Below are 14838 nucleotides of genomic sequence, written 5' to 3'. Positions count from 1 at the left end.
GTGTCTAGGGGGTTTGTTCTTTCTCTACTATTTGTTTTAGTAGTTTATATAGCGTACGGTTGCTGATGTTTGTCTGGTCATTTATTATGTGTTTCTTCTGTATTACTGCTTTTTTAATTTGAAACTTCTCTTGTAGGTTTAGAAGATCTTTCTTGTTTCTGACTCCGACTATTTTCATGTCCTTTTCTATTTTGGTAGGGTGGTGGTTTTCATACCGGAGGTGTTCTGTAAATGATGTCTGTTTGTTTCCGTATGCGAGTGTGTAGCAGATTGCGTGCTGAGTTTCTGCGTCGCGCCTTTGCTGTGTAGTTTTTGCTGTATGTTTTCCTCGATTTTCTTATTCGGTTTTGTTAATACGGATTTTTGGTATCCTTTAGTTTTTCCCAACTGAATAATTATGTCCAGCTCCTTATTATAGTTCTGTTTGTCAAGTGGTACTGTGTTTATTTGGTCTTTGAAGCATATATCTGAGTGCAGGTTCGTTTTTGGACATGTGAGTGGATAAGTGATAGATGTAATATTGTGTCCGTTGTGGTCTTTTCCCGTCTAAATGTTGAATGAAGATTGGCTACTTTTCTTTGTGATGGATGTATCCAGGAAGCTTATTTGGTTTGCTTGTTTTGTCTCTAAGTTGAACTTTACACAAAAAGTAACGTGTTTACCTCCGCATGTAGTTGTTCTGTTCTATTTTCTGCATCAATACTGTACACTGTATTTTACTGGTACTATTTTCTGGTAAATGCTTCTTATATTTTGTTCATGAATATGATTGCTAACTTAAGTGAAACTGTGTATCCCATTTGCAATCCTCCTTATAGATAGAACTCTTCACTAAATTACCAACCAAAATCACTTTGAATTCAATAAAGAATTCTACCTACAAGAAGAAGGAATGCCAATGGTATTCCCAGGTTCAGGAAGGGTAGCAAATATCTTCCTGAACATAACAGAAGAAAGAATTTTCCAGAAAACAGTGCCAGGGATATACAATATACTGTATTGTTCGAGATACATGGATGACTTCGTCGCCTTGGTAGATGAACCAAAAAATAAAATATGACAATTACATTACACAAAACATAAGGTTCACCTTAGAGACAGAACAAGAAGGTCAATAAACTTGCTGGACATATTCACCACAAACGAAAATAACCAACACTCATTCGGAAGAATAATGTGAACAACAAAAAACTGTGAGTAACAATAATAATTAATGCTTTTTATATCAGTAAGTTAAACATGTGAATTGTTCATGATCCTAGCAAACAACCCCAGAGAGAGAAAGAAAAAAAAAGAAACCATACTGCTAGAGTGACCGTTAAAGATGCTGTATTGTAAAGCGAAACGCCTTTATTCTTAATAAAGATTTTCATTACAGTTGGAGAAGACGGTATGAAACCTACATAACTTGTTCAGAAAATATCGTTAACAGTTTTACCCTCTCCAGTGCGAACCACCGACTTACAAATGAAGCTTTCGGTCCTCCCAATGATAATCATCGCGAGACTGTGTGATAAGCAGAGTACCAAAGTAAACGGTGGAAAGTGTAGCATTTTGCAATTACTCGCGACCTTTAAAACAATGTTTATGAAATGATCGAATGCGAGAGTAATATTTAAAACGATAACGTCCTATACACACACTGTGAGGCCTTGATGGCTTTGTGTGATGCTGCAGTTGTGTTACACTTGCTGTACATTACCTGCGACGTGAATGTCAGGGAAGTCCAAGGCCTGTTCCTTCTTTAGTGGATGTTACTGTCCCTGCCGAGTGCATGTGCCCTATTGCTTATTTAGCAAAAATCTTCTAATCTCACGCGCTTCAGTAAATTATAATTAATTAAGTGATGCAGATTTATCCAAATTTCTGTAATTATTCTTAGTGAACGAACTAATGGTAACTCCGGCGAAAGCGTATAAAAGGTTCAGATGCGCCTTGCTCTACAGAGTCTGTTCGTTCACTTCAATGCAGCAGTTTTAAATACTAGTGCACTAATACACATAACAAAAACTGCTGTCAGCATAGTTGTCCCAGTTTGGGATTACAGAGCCACAATAGCGGCTAGAATGAGGAACAACTGATCTCTTCATTCGCTGGTTCTGCAACTGAATTATATAATACTGATTATGAACTTACAATTAAGAATTCACCATTCTCAAAAATGATAGAAGCCATTATGAAAGACAGATTAATGAATTACCTGAATATATACAATCTTTCAAGCAAATCACAGTTTGGTTTCCGAAGTAGCAAAAATACGGAGTCAGCCATAGTAAAATTTACAAAAGTTGTACTTGATGCTCTTCACAAAGATGAGTCTGTCATAGGCATATTTCTGGATCTTTCTAAGGCCTTCTACACAGTCGATCACAAGATTCTATTAAATAAATTAGAAGCATTAGGAATAAGAGGGGTATCTAATGACTGGTTCCGATCATGCCTAGCAGATAGGGTACAAAGGCTAGAGATAACTCATACTTCGAATAGATCTAAACATTTAGTAAAACACTTATCAGAACCAAAATACATTAATATAGGGGTTCCGCAAGGTAGGATATTAGGACCAATACTATTCCTGATATACATCAATGACTTTCCCAGTAGTGTCACTCATGGTGACAAAATGCTCTTCCCTGATGACAGCAATATTATGGTCACCGAGAAATCAAGAGAACTCTTTGCAGAGAAAGCAAATGAAACTCTCAAGGCAGTTTACGATCAGTCAATAAACAATAAAGTGACACTGAACATAAAGAAAGCTAATGCCACTAATGCCATGAATTTCAGTTGAAAGAAGGAAAATGACAATGTTAAATTAAATGTAGATGGCACCTCTATAGACTGTGTAACAAATGAAAAATTTCTAGAAATGAATATTGATTCTCAGCTGAAGTGGTGTGAATACACACAAAGGTAATTGCAAACAGAATTTCATCAGCACGTTATGCTCTTAGAATCCCATCATCAGTGTGTAACATACAGGGTCTTTTAGTTACATGCTAATCACAAAAATGGTTCAAATGGCTCTGAGCACTATGCGACTTAACTTCTGAGGTCATCAGTCGCCTAGAACTTAGAACTAATTAAACCTAACTAACCTAAGGACATCACACACATCCATGCCCGAGGCAGGATTCGAACCTGCGACCGTAGCGGTCGCCCGGTTCCAGACTGTAGCGCCTAGAACCGCACGGCCACTCCGGCCGGCTGCTAATCATATGTATGCTCAATTCTTAGCTATGGCATTCTTTTTTGGGGAACAAATGCACAAAATATGAACGCAATTTTCAAACTCCTGAAAAGAGTCACAAGAATAATAACCAAAAATAGTAGTCGAGCTCATTGTAAAGATCTGTTCAAAACACTGGGGATTTTAACTGCACCGTGTCAATACATTTACCAGTCAGCTGTACACATCAAAAATAATATTGGTAATTACTTTAGAAACAGATCTGTCCATGATCATGGAATAAGAGCTAGACTCAACTTACATTTACCAAGAAAAAAATAAACATAAAACTCAAAACAGCATTTTCTACCAAGGAATAAAACTGTATAATAAATTACCAAAAGAGATTAAAGAAACTGCAAAAATACACTTATTTAAAAAGGCAGCTAAAAAGTATCTGTTATGGAATACGTTTTATACATTGCAGGATTACTTAGATAAAACAGAGTAGGGGTTAGGTAAAGAAAAGTTACACAAATAAATAAATAATAATAATGATTATAAAACATCCAACATCCCACATAACACCTCCACACTATGTTTTTTTCCCTTCTTTTTTCTTTTTCTAGAAAAACTTACCCCCCATCTATGCATAGCACAATGCTAACACCTGTTCCTCTTTTTGAACTCAACATCTCACTCATCGCAGAGGGATGCTGACTCAGTTTTTCAGGATAGCAAATGGGAAGTTGCGGTACAGAAAATGGCCCAGAGATCACCAGTGTGTGTGTGTGTGTGTTTTTATCTCTAACTGGAAGTCTGTAAATGTATGTGTATACGATTTAAAGCACTCCGTCTTCAGGCCACAAGTGTCCCATCGGGACCATCCGACCGCCGTATCATCCTCAGCTGAGGACGTGGATAGGAGGGGCGTGTGGTGAGTACACCGCTCTCCCAGTCGTTATGATGGTTTTCTTTGACCGGAGCCGCTACTATTCGATCGAGTAGCTCCTAAATTGGCATAACGAGGCTGAGTGCACGCCGAAAAAATGGCAACAGTGCATGATGCCCCACACGGTCACCCATCCAAATGCCGGCCATGCCCGACAGTGCTTAAACTTGGTGTTCTGACGGGAACCGGTGTATCCACTACGTCAAGGCCATTGCCTGTATACGATTTAGCTTATTTGAAATTGGTCTAAACTTGTAAATAAAAAATGTTCCAATGTGTGTGAAATCTTATGGGACTTAAATGCTAAGGTCATCAGTCCCTAAGCTTAGACACTCCTTAACCTAAATTATCCTAAGGACAAACACACACACACCCATGCCAGAGGGAGGACTCGAACCTCCGCCGGGACCAGCCGCATAGTCCATGACTGCAGCTCCTAGGACCTCTCGGCTAATCCCGCGCGGCACTTGTAAATACTTTGATATGTCTTATATCCTTGTAAAAAGAGATCTACCGATGAATAAAGTTACTACTACCGCTATGAATAAAGTTACTACTACTGCTAATATGTTCTGGAGTAGTAATTTGTTCCAAAACGAACGTGCTCTAATAAATTCGAAAACAGACTCACAGATCATTTTTTTAAAATTCGTATCCGTTTGAAATATTATTACATTTGTCTCCCTGCCTAATGTACCAAATGTAATTCGTTTTTCGAGGCAATAAATCTAAAACGAATGAAACGAAAATAAAAGTTTTCTGGCATTCATAACGAACGCACTGGTGTAATCAGAGCAAGCAGCTAACAGTAAATAATGATGCTATGGCTGTGTACCTCTGTTTATATCTCGTCGTATTATATTTACTGCGGCTCTCGCTGGTACTCCACGTGAAACACGGCCTAATAACGTGTACTGGTCTCGCTGAAGCAGTAACGACCATTAGAGGAACACATAAACCGCTGTCCGCGAGTACTCCGTCACGAAAGTAGCTGTTGCATATGTATGGGACTATTTCAGATTATTATGAAGACGCGCTGATAGATATCTTTAATTTCCCGGCACAGTACCCCCTCCAACAGCCCATCTATCGACTGCCGCAGCTCTTTCGTCAGGTGTCAGGTATTTCCTGTGCACAGCTTGATGTTCTGTTAGCATGAAAGGGAATAAACTTCAACACGTACTACTTGCCCTTTCCAATTACAATGAGGCAGATGCAACAGGTGTAATCGCAAGAACCCCTGCTACCTACCTCGAAAGTGGTGGTTTTTTTTCAATAAATTAAAGCATTCGTAATTAATCAATAATTGCAGCATTCACGAGAAAATACTACAGAGACACAAGTCCATGCGACAACAGATGCATAAATTCTCCATAAATTTGCGAGCGTTTGTGGGTTTTCAAGAAATATGTTAGTGACGCAACGTATGACAACGAAATGCACAGTTTGGTTTCAGCTGGCTTTCATTACTTCAGTGAGGTGACTGACGGTGGTCAGATAATGAATAGACTCATTTGCGCTGATTGTGTATGATATGCTGGCAAATCTTCAGTGGATTAGTCCTGTCAAAAAGTTTGCTGAGACTGTCTCCTATACATTATTAAAAACATACTTCGCGCATTGAATGGTGCAGTTAGGTGGGTAGAGTGTGAGCAATAAACAAAGGTGGCCGAAAATTTGTAAATGAACTTTGATTGGCTCTATCAATAGTGGAATTTCTCTTGCGATATTCATTATGATCTCAAGGTTGAAACATCGCATACTAGTTGACTCCGGTGGTAGGAACTGTCCTGAATTTTATATATGCCGATGGCCTAATTCGGATGAAATTACAGTTGAATAAAAAAGATATTTCGACTGTTTTGTTCCTGAAAACAACGAGTGTGATTTACCTGCAGTGGGTCCTCACATCATTTTACACATAACCAAATCCGAGGGCAGTCAGATCTGTTTGCGCGCGTTTATCATGCATCGAGAAGGACAAAGGTGTGTGTTAGGAATGGCATCAAGTTGAGAACTTAATGTAGTGTCAAAAGATTGCTGCTGTCATAGAATAGAATGGCCAATATCTCAACTAGTATTTCTCTCCGAAGCTTATGTTCATGGGAAATTTCGTTCTAGAACTATCTCCTGTAACATGGTTAAAATGGCACTGAACACTATGGGACATAACTTCTGAGGTCATCAGTCCCCTAGAACTTAGAACTGCTTAAACCTAACTAACCTAAGGACATCACACACATCCATGCCCGAGACAGGATTCGAACCTGCGACCGTAGCGGTCGCGCGGTTCCAGACTGAAGCGCCTAGAACCGCTCGGCCACCCCGGCCGGATATCTCCTGGAAGAATACAAACTGGTGTGCAAAGCTTAAGGACGAAAACAACTTTCGCATGACGTGTCGCTGCCAGGAAACGTACTCAGCTCAACGAAAATAGGGCCATACATAGAAATACGAGGTGCATTCCAGTTCTAAGGCCTCCGATTTTTTTTCTAATTAACTACTCACCCAAAATCGATGAAACTCGCGTTACTTCTCGACGTAATCGCCCTGCAGACGTACACATTTTTCACAACGCTGACGCCATGATTCCATGGCAGCGGCGAAGGCTTCTTTAGGAGTCTGTTTTGAACACAGGAAAATCGCTGAGGCAATAGCAGCACGGCTGGTGAATGTGCGGCCACGGAGAGTGTCTTTCATTGTTGGAAAAACCCAAAAGTCACTAGGAGCCAGGTCAGGTGAGTAGGGAGCATGAGGGATCACTTCAAAGTTGTTATCACGAAGAAACTGTTGCGTAACGTTAGCTCGATGTGCGGGTGCGTTGTCTCGGTGAAACAGCACACGCGCAGCCCTTCCCAGACGTTTTTGTTGCAGTGCAGGAAGGAATTTGTTCTTCAAAACATTTTCGTAGGATGCACCTGTTACCGTAGTGCCCTTTGGAACGCAATGGGTAAGGATTACGCCCTCGCTGTCCCAGAACATGAACACCATCGTTTTTTCAGCACTGGCAGTTACCCGAAATTTTTTTGGTGGCGGTGAATCTGTGTGCTTCCATTGAGCTGACTGGCGCTTTGTTTCTGGATTGAAAAATGGCATCCACGTCTCATACATTGTCACAACCGACGAAAAGAAAGTCCCATTCATGCTGTCGTTGCGCATCAACATTGCTTGGCAACATGCCACACGGGCAGCCGTGTGGTCGTCCGTCAGCATTCGTGGCACCCACCTGGATGACACTTTTCGCTTTTTCAGGTCGTCATGCAGGATTGTGTGCACAGAACCCACAGAAATGCCAACTCTGGAGGCAATCTGTTCAACAGTCATTCGGCGATCCCGCAAAACAATTCTCTCCACTTTCCCGATCATGTCGTCAGACTGGCTTGTGCAAGCCCGAGGTTGTTTTGGTTTGTTGTCACACGATGTTCTGCCTTCATAAACTATCGCACCCATGAATGCACTTTCGACACATCCATAGCTCCATCACCACATGTCTCCTTCAACTGTTGATGAATTTCAATTGGTTTCACACCACGCAAATTCAGAAAACGAATGGTTGCATGCTGTTCAAGTAAGGAAAACGTCGCCATTTTAAGTATTTAAAACAGTTCTCATTCTCGCCGCTGGCGGTAAAATTCCATCTGCTGTACGGTGCTGCCATCTCTGGGACGTATTGACAATGAACGCGGCCTCATTTTAAAACAATGCGCATGTTTCTATCTCTTTCCAGTCCGGAGGAAAAAAAATTGGAGGCCTTTCAACTTGAATGCACCTTGTAATTGCGACAGTACAGTGAAAAACGTAACTGATAGAAATGCGCAATGAGACGAGCAGAAATGACACTTTCATTGAAAGACAGTAATTACACTGAAATCACCGCAATTCGTTATGCATTGCCAAGAACAGCAATGCATGCTTTGCAACATTCTCCCATGCTGGGGCTGAGGTTGGTAAGAAATACCTTCCTGGAAAAATATTTGTGATTGTCTATGGAACTATGATTGTACCCAAGCGTGCACCTCTTCGTTCGAAGCAAATTGACGTATTCTTGTGGTAGGGCATTACATTCCCCTACCAGCACGGTTGACGAATGCTGAATGTTCGTTGGTGTATGTGGACATGCTGCAATACATCTGTCCATAGCATCCCACATGTGCTCGATGGGATGTAAGTCGGAAGAACGGCCAGGGCAGCCCATTCGCACAATATCTTCTCGTAGAAGGAGCTCCGCCACCCACGCTGTTCGACGCGGTAGCACATTGTATTCCATAAAAATAAAGTGTGTGTGATATTCCATACAAAACCATCACTTTCGATGCGTCAACTAAATTCGATGGATGGATCTAGTGAAGGCTGACTTGTAGCCAGTGACCATGATTCTGTTTATTTACCCCTCTGTTTACAGAGAAATTAAGTCCATCTGTAAAGAGCACGTCACTGGGTAAACGACGACCACAAATGTGTTCCTCCAAGGCTGCAAAAGCATGGAAGTCTCTTGGGAGAGATCAGAATTGTGTGGATGCTATGGAATGTCGAGTCCACCTGTTGTCTAGGTATGCTGCAGAAGTTTCTCTGGGAAGCACTTACTCATCCTCCATGTAATCACAAGCTCTCCCCATACGATTTCCAGTATTCCATCTTTCTCGTTTTCATTTGGCTGTCCCTAATAGAATGGTACAGCTTCCATATGCTTGCACGTACAACAATGGAATACCATGTACAATTGCGTTTAGCACAAAATTTTCATTAACCATTCATAAACGTTAGGCAACGGCCTTGCCGCAGTGGATACACAGGTTCCCATCAGATCATCGAAGTTAAGCGCTGTCGGGCGTGGCCGGCACTTGGGTGGGTGACCATCCGGGCCGCCATGCGCTGTTGCCAATTTTCTGCGTGCACTCAGCCTCATGATGCTATTGAGGAGCTACGCGACCGAATAGTAGCGGCTCCGGTCACAGAAAACCATCATAATGATCGGAAGAGCAGTGTGCTGACCACACGCCCCTCCTATCCGCATACTCAGATGCGGATGACACGACGGTCGGATGGTTCCAGTGGGCCGCATGTGGCCTGATGACGGAGTGCTTAGCTTATTCATAAACGTTCCATGTTCCCTTCAACAGACACACAAAAAGCGCACAGTATGGTTTGAACCACAAAGATAGCCAAAAAAAACATCAGTCAGACATGCCTCGATCCACATTGAGTGTTGAACGAAGAAGATAGCTGCATCAGCAGGATCCCTTGCCCGTAGCCTCATGAACTGGCTACTATCTTTTTTTCCTTAATTGTAATTTCCATTCCCCATCAGGGGCGGACTGGCAGCAGCTTAAGTGCTGCTCTTCAACCAAGAGACATAAATAGACAGGAAGACATTTAAAACAATATAAAGAAGAAAACACGGCGAAATATAGAAACAATAAAAGCCAGAACAGAAGATAAGAAAGCATACAAAGCGGTGACTGTAAAATAGATAAAAATGTAAATAAGTATTTTACCCAAAAAACACACTGGGTTAAAAGGCACCAGGCAAAGTACAGCTGGAGCATAAAAAGTCGCAGAACGATTAAAACAGCCACGTGACGGACGGCGTAGCATGGAACAATCATGGACGATAAACAGTTCGAGCACGCGATTAAAACCACATCACTAAATGACACTGTATAACAGCACCGAAACACTACACTATCGGAGCACACTGAGAGCGAATAAAAACCTGAGAGGATCTGTTGGGGGGATGGAGGGGGGGCAAGAGAAAAGGAGGTGACGAGGAGGGGAGAGAAAGGGGGATGATGTGGGGGGGGGCGCTGAAGGAGGACTGGGGAAGGAAGAGGCAGGAGAGGAAAACAGTCAAGGAGGGGGTGCAGGGACTCAGGGGGAAGAAGGGAAGCCGCGCTGGGACGAGGAGGGGGGAGGAAAAGGGGGGGGCTGTGGAGGGGGAGTAACAAGGCAAGGTTACAGTTGGAAAGAAGGGTAGAGGTCACAGCGTAGTTCAACATCTGGGATGGGGAGGTGCTGGAAATTGCCCTGATGAAGTAGATGGCGGGTGTGGAGTTAGAGAGAGGGAGGGACACAGCGATAGAGGTGTGGCAACTGGCGGGGGGTGGAGAGGAATGAGGAAACCAAGGGATGGGGGGGGGGGGGGATCAAGCCTGCAGATAGTGTAAAAGATGCAGAAATGTAAGAGGAAAAGGAGGAGGTAGTGGAAGGGGATGAGGTCATACAGGAGTTATTTGGGTGAAGGAAGGTGGACCCGTTAGGCAAGGCGGAGCGCGTGCCGTTCGAGGATAGCATTGTAGAAATGCGACTTCATAAACATTGAGATGCGTGAAAAACAAGCTTTCGCTTGAAACGAAGCTCAGATTACCCATAACATACTCATCCTGTGTTTAATAACGATAGCACGTGGCGATTTCCAAGAAACTTCAAACATGGTAGTAATCGATCCTTTTCTAAACTTCTTCTCACTTACATGATTACATCATCAGATATTTAACACATTAACTCACTTGTAAAAAATCAGATGTTTGAAGCAGTTTTACACAAGTATGTTCGATTCTTTAACGAATATGCGGTTTACTGGAAATAACGGAAAAGCAAAACACCAGAGAGGTGTTCTCAGTCGCTGAAGAAGGATGTTTATCTCACCTGCATGCAAACTGAACTTTCCTTTGTCAAGTCTGCTAGTACTGTGTGGACATTTGTGATACCGAGAGTGTCTACAGATCGTGCCATTACGTTTAAGTTATTGTATTATTGATATTGAGGAAATATAGCCGATAAAACATGTAACCAAGACACAGCCTATTTCTAATCAGAAGCTTATCTTCTCATACACTGTTACAAAACAGTTAAAATTATTTAATGACGTCAGATTGCTTTCATAAGAATTTATCTAACTAAAACTGCACTCTTTATTATCAGAATACTTTAAAATTAAGAAAGGGAATGATTTTGCGTAAAGTGGGATAAAAAAAAGAAAAACTTAGAGCAAACCCTCGGAGACACCGAGTGTTAGGAATCACACGCTACCTTACTATTATGACTTTAGGATAACTCATTCGTCGGGAAATCCAAAAAGCTGTACATACAGCAAGGTCACAAAATAAGCCATTAGCCACGAGATATTTCTCCCTGCATTCTGCACCGCGAAGGGGCGAAATCGGTTTCCACCTTCATTAAGGAAATGTCCGAGCCCCGAGCGATTTAGTGAAACTGGGTGAAATTAATTTTCGTCGCGAAGTACAACGCCCGCTTAATTGTTTTTCCGCGTAAGATGGTTACATTCGCCGAGAATTTAATTACGTAATGCTGCAGAGTTAGTCGGATAACACGGTTCTCTCTGTACGTAATTAATGTTGTACTGTTAGTCTTCAAAGAACATTACGTGAAGCGACAGCGAACAGATTTAAACAATTCCTGCGATACGTAAATTTTACAGTAGGTGCAACAGTTTAACTTCATTGCATTTACCGTTTTCGGTGTTTCTTAGAGAGCCTACAACTGTGGCATTTATGATTTTAATAACAAAACACTGAAGCAGTTATGTATTTTTTAGTGCACAGTACGACGCATTTCGAGAATGTATCATCTTTATGTAGCGCGGAGAAATTTGGCGTTAATGGGCTACGACAGCAGACGACCGACGCGAGTGCTTTTGGTAATCGCATGACAGCGCCTTTCCTGGGCTCGCGACCATGTAGATTGGACCCTAGACGACTGCAAAACCGTGGCCCGATCAGATGAATCATGATTTCAGTTGGTAAGAGCTGACGGTAGGGTTTGAGTGTAGTTCAGACCCAACTAAGCTGTGGACCTAAGTTCTCAACAGGGCACTATGCAAGCTGGTTGTGACTTCATTGTGGTATGAGTTGTGTTTACATGGTAAGGACTGGGTCCTCTGATCCAAATGAACCGATTATTGACTGGACATGGTCATGTTCGGCTACTTAGAGAGCATTTACAACCATTCATGGACTTCGGTAGGAAAATGTTTCTAGAAAGGATAAATGGCCGGCCGATGTGGCCGAGCGGTTCTAGGCGCTTCAGTCTGGAACCGCGCGACCGCTACGGTCGCAGGTTCGAGTCCTGCCTCGGGCATGGATGTGTGTAATGTCCTTAGGTTAGTTAGGTTTAATTAGTTCTAAGTTCTAGGGGACTGATGACCTCAGAAGTTAAGCCCCATAGTGCTCAGAGCCATTTGAACCATTCATGGACTTCAGTTTCCCTAACAGCGATAGAATTTTTATAGATGACGATACGACAAGTCACCGGTCCGCAACTGTTCGCGACTTGTTTGAAGAACATTCTGGACAGTTCGAATAATGATTTGGCCACTCAGATCGCCCGACATGAGTCTCATCGAACATTTATGGGACATAGCTGAGAGGTCAGATGTTGTACAAAATCGTGCACTGTCAACACTGTCTCAATAATGGATGGCTCTAGAGACAGCATGGCTCAATATTTCTGCAAGGGATTTCCAACGACTTGTTGAGTGCATGCTACTCCGAGTTGCTGAGCTACGCCGAGCAAAACAAGGTCCGACATGATATTAGGAGGTATCCCATGACTTTTGTCACCTCAGTGTATATACCGCATACAGCGAAAGCGGAAAAACGCCATCCACTAAGTCAAAACACGGACGGAAGTGTGTCTTGAATATCGTGACAGGCTGTCACTGAAGAGGGTTGTCACGAAAAATAAGAGGATAACAGCTGCAAAAATCACTGCAGAACTGAATGTCACTCTCGCATACCCTGTCACCAACAAAAAAAAAAAAAAAAAAAAAAAAAAAAAAAAAAAAAAAAAAAAAACACGAAGGGAATTCCGTAAGCTGGGAATTGCAGGGCGCGTTGGAATTACAAAACCAGACATCAGTGATGCAAATGCCCACTACAGGAAATTGTCGTGCCGAAGCCATAAGACCTGGACTGTGAACAATGGAAGCATGTCATTGGGTCGAATGAGTCTTGCTCCATACTGTTTGCATCTTCTGTCTGAGTTTACGTCCTAAGAGTGAAACATAGCGGAGATTCGGTGATGATTTGGACAGCCATATCGTGTTCTTCCATGGACACCATCGTTGCTCTGCAAGGTCGAGATAATGCAAAGGATTATGTGACTAGTTTGGCTGACCAAATCCATATCATGCTACAATATTTGTCCCAACGGTGATGCCGCGTTCCAAAGTGACAGGGCACCTGTTTACACACCTCTCATAGTCCAGGACTGATTTTATTAACATTAAGGTGAATTGTCGCATCTACCCTAGCCACCACACTCACCAGATCTCAATATCGTTGAGGCTTTGTGGTGTACTTTGGGCCAACAGTGTGTGTTATGGTTTGCGTGTGAGCGGATTTCTGCACACAGAAGGAGGCACAGTACTCTAATGAGATAGTATTTTTTTCTATGTCATAACATTAAAACGTAAAAAAATCACAAGATTTACTTTTTTCAATCATCTAACTGCAGTAAAACCACAAATGGACGACTGCAGGGTAAGAGAGAGAGGAAAACACACGCGCAAACATCACATAAAACATCAAAATAAGGATTTGTACTTGACAATGAGAATAAATTCTCGAAACGCGTCCTGGTATGCATGAAAAAATACGTAACTGGTGCAGTGTTTTATTATTTAGATCAAAAAGGAGTTTATTCAGACAGATTCTGTTCATCTCTGATGAATACTGAACTAGAAGCACATAATAACAAGCCATTCGTGATTAATATATCTCTCGTTAGATCAAGACATTATCAAATTCACGAACTGTAAATAAAATGGGACTGATATTGACATTCAACCTTAGAGACCTACTTTAATTTACATCTATCCCTGTGCGCCGTGGTGTATGGTGGAGGGTATTTCGTGTACCAGGTAACTTCTCCCCTTTACTGTTACAGTCGCGAATGCTGGATGGGGAGAACGGATTGTTTGTAAGCCTCCGTCTGAACTCTAAACTCTCTAGTTTTCATATTCATTGTTTATACTCGAGATATACTTAGGAGAAGGAATATATTGGCTATATCTACTAGCAACGCGTGCTCTTGGAATTTGACAGTGTACCATATTATGGTGCACAATGCCTCTCTCATAGCCTCTGCCACTAGAATTTGACGAGAATTTCAATGGGGCTTTCGTGCTTACTAAACAAGCCTATGACGAAACTCGCTGCTCGTCTTTGGATCATCTATACTACTTCTGCCAACAGGGTGTCCCAGGAGGAATGTTTAATATTCAGGGATATGACATTAACCATTATTCAAAGCAAAAGAGTCTTACAAACATGGGATTTCAACTCCATACCTAAAGTGCTACGAACACTTCTTCAGAACAAGAGATGTTTCACAGTAGCGAAGACGAACAAGTACTCATAGCCCTTAACGTATGCTCTTTAGAGACCATGTTTAGCGGACATTTTTTTCTTGGTGTGGTCCATACATCACCTCTCAAAATAAGGAAAGCACAAAGATCCTGCAATAGAAGAGATTTGTTTCATAGAATCGAAGATGAAGAAGTGCTCATAGGTCTTAAAGTAAGTATTTAGAGCCCATATTTATTAGACTTTTTGCTTCGAATGGTCGTACCTGTCATATCTTTGAATGTTGACCATTCCTTCCCGTACAACCTGTATACTGTCTGGTAATGGTCCCAGACTTCCGAATCAAATATCGGTCGAACGAGAGTTTTATTAGCTACCACCTTCGTGAGTGG

At 42.0% G+C, this 14838-nt stretch overlaps 1 protein-coding gene and 1 pseudogene across 1 annotated transcript in view; one reads left to right on the top strand and one right to left on the bottom strand.

The window, feature by feature from the left end:
• LOC126249418 (protein artichoke-like) overlaps window positions 1-14838 on the bottom strand; it is a 426659-nt gene that overhangs the window by 184720 nt on the left and 227101 nt on the right. The window lies entirely within an intron of this gene.
• LOC126250219 (5S ribosomal RNA) lies at window positions 8885-9002 on the top strand (annotated as a pseudogene).

Source organism: Schistocerca nitens, chromosome 3 (assembly GCF_023898315.1).
Source record: "Schistocerca nitens isolate TAMUIC-IGC-003100 chromosome 3, iqSchNite1.1, whole genome shotgun sequence".
Taxonomy (NCBI): Eukaryota; Metazoa; Arthropoda; class Insecta; order Orthoptera; family Acrididae; genus Schistocerca; species Schistocerca nitens.
The sequence above is the reverse complement of the archived record's forward strand: the minus strand, read 5'-3'. Positions and strand labels throughout refer to the sequence as shown.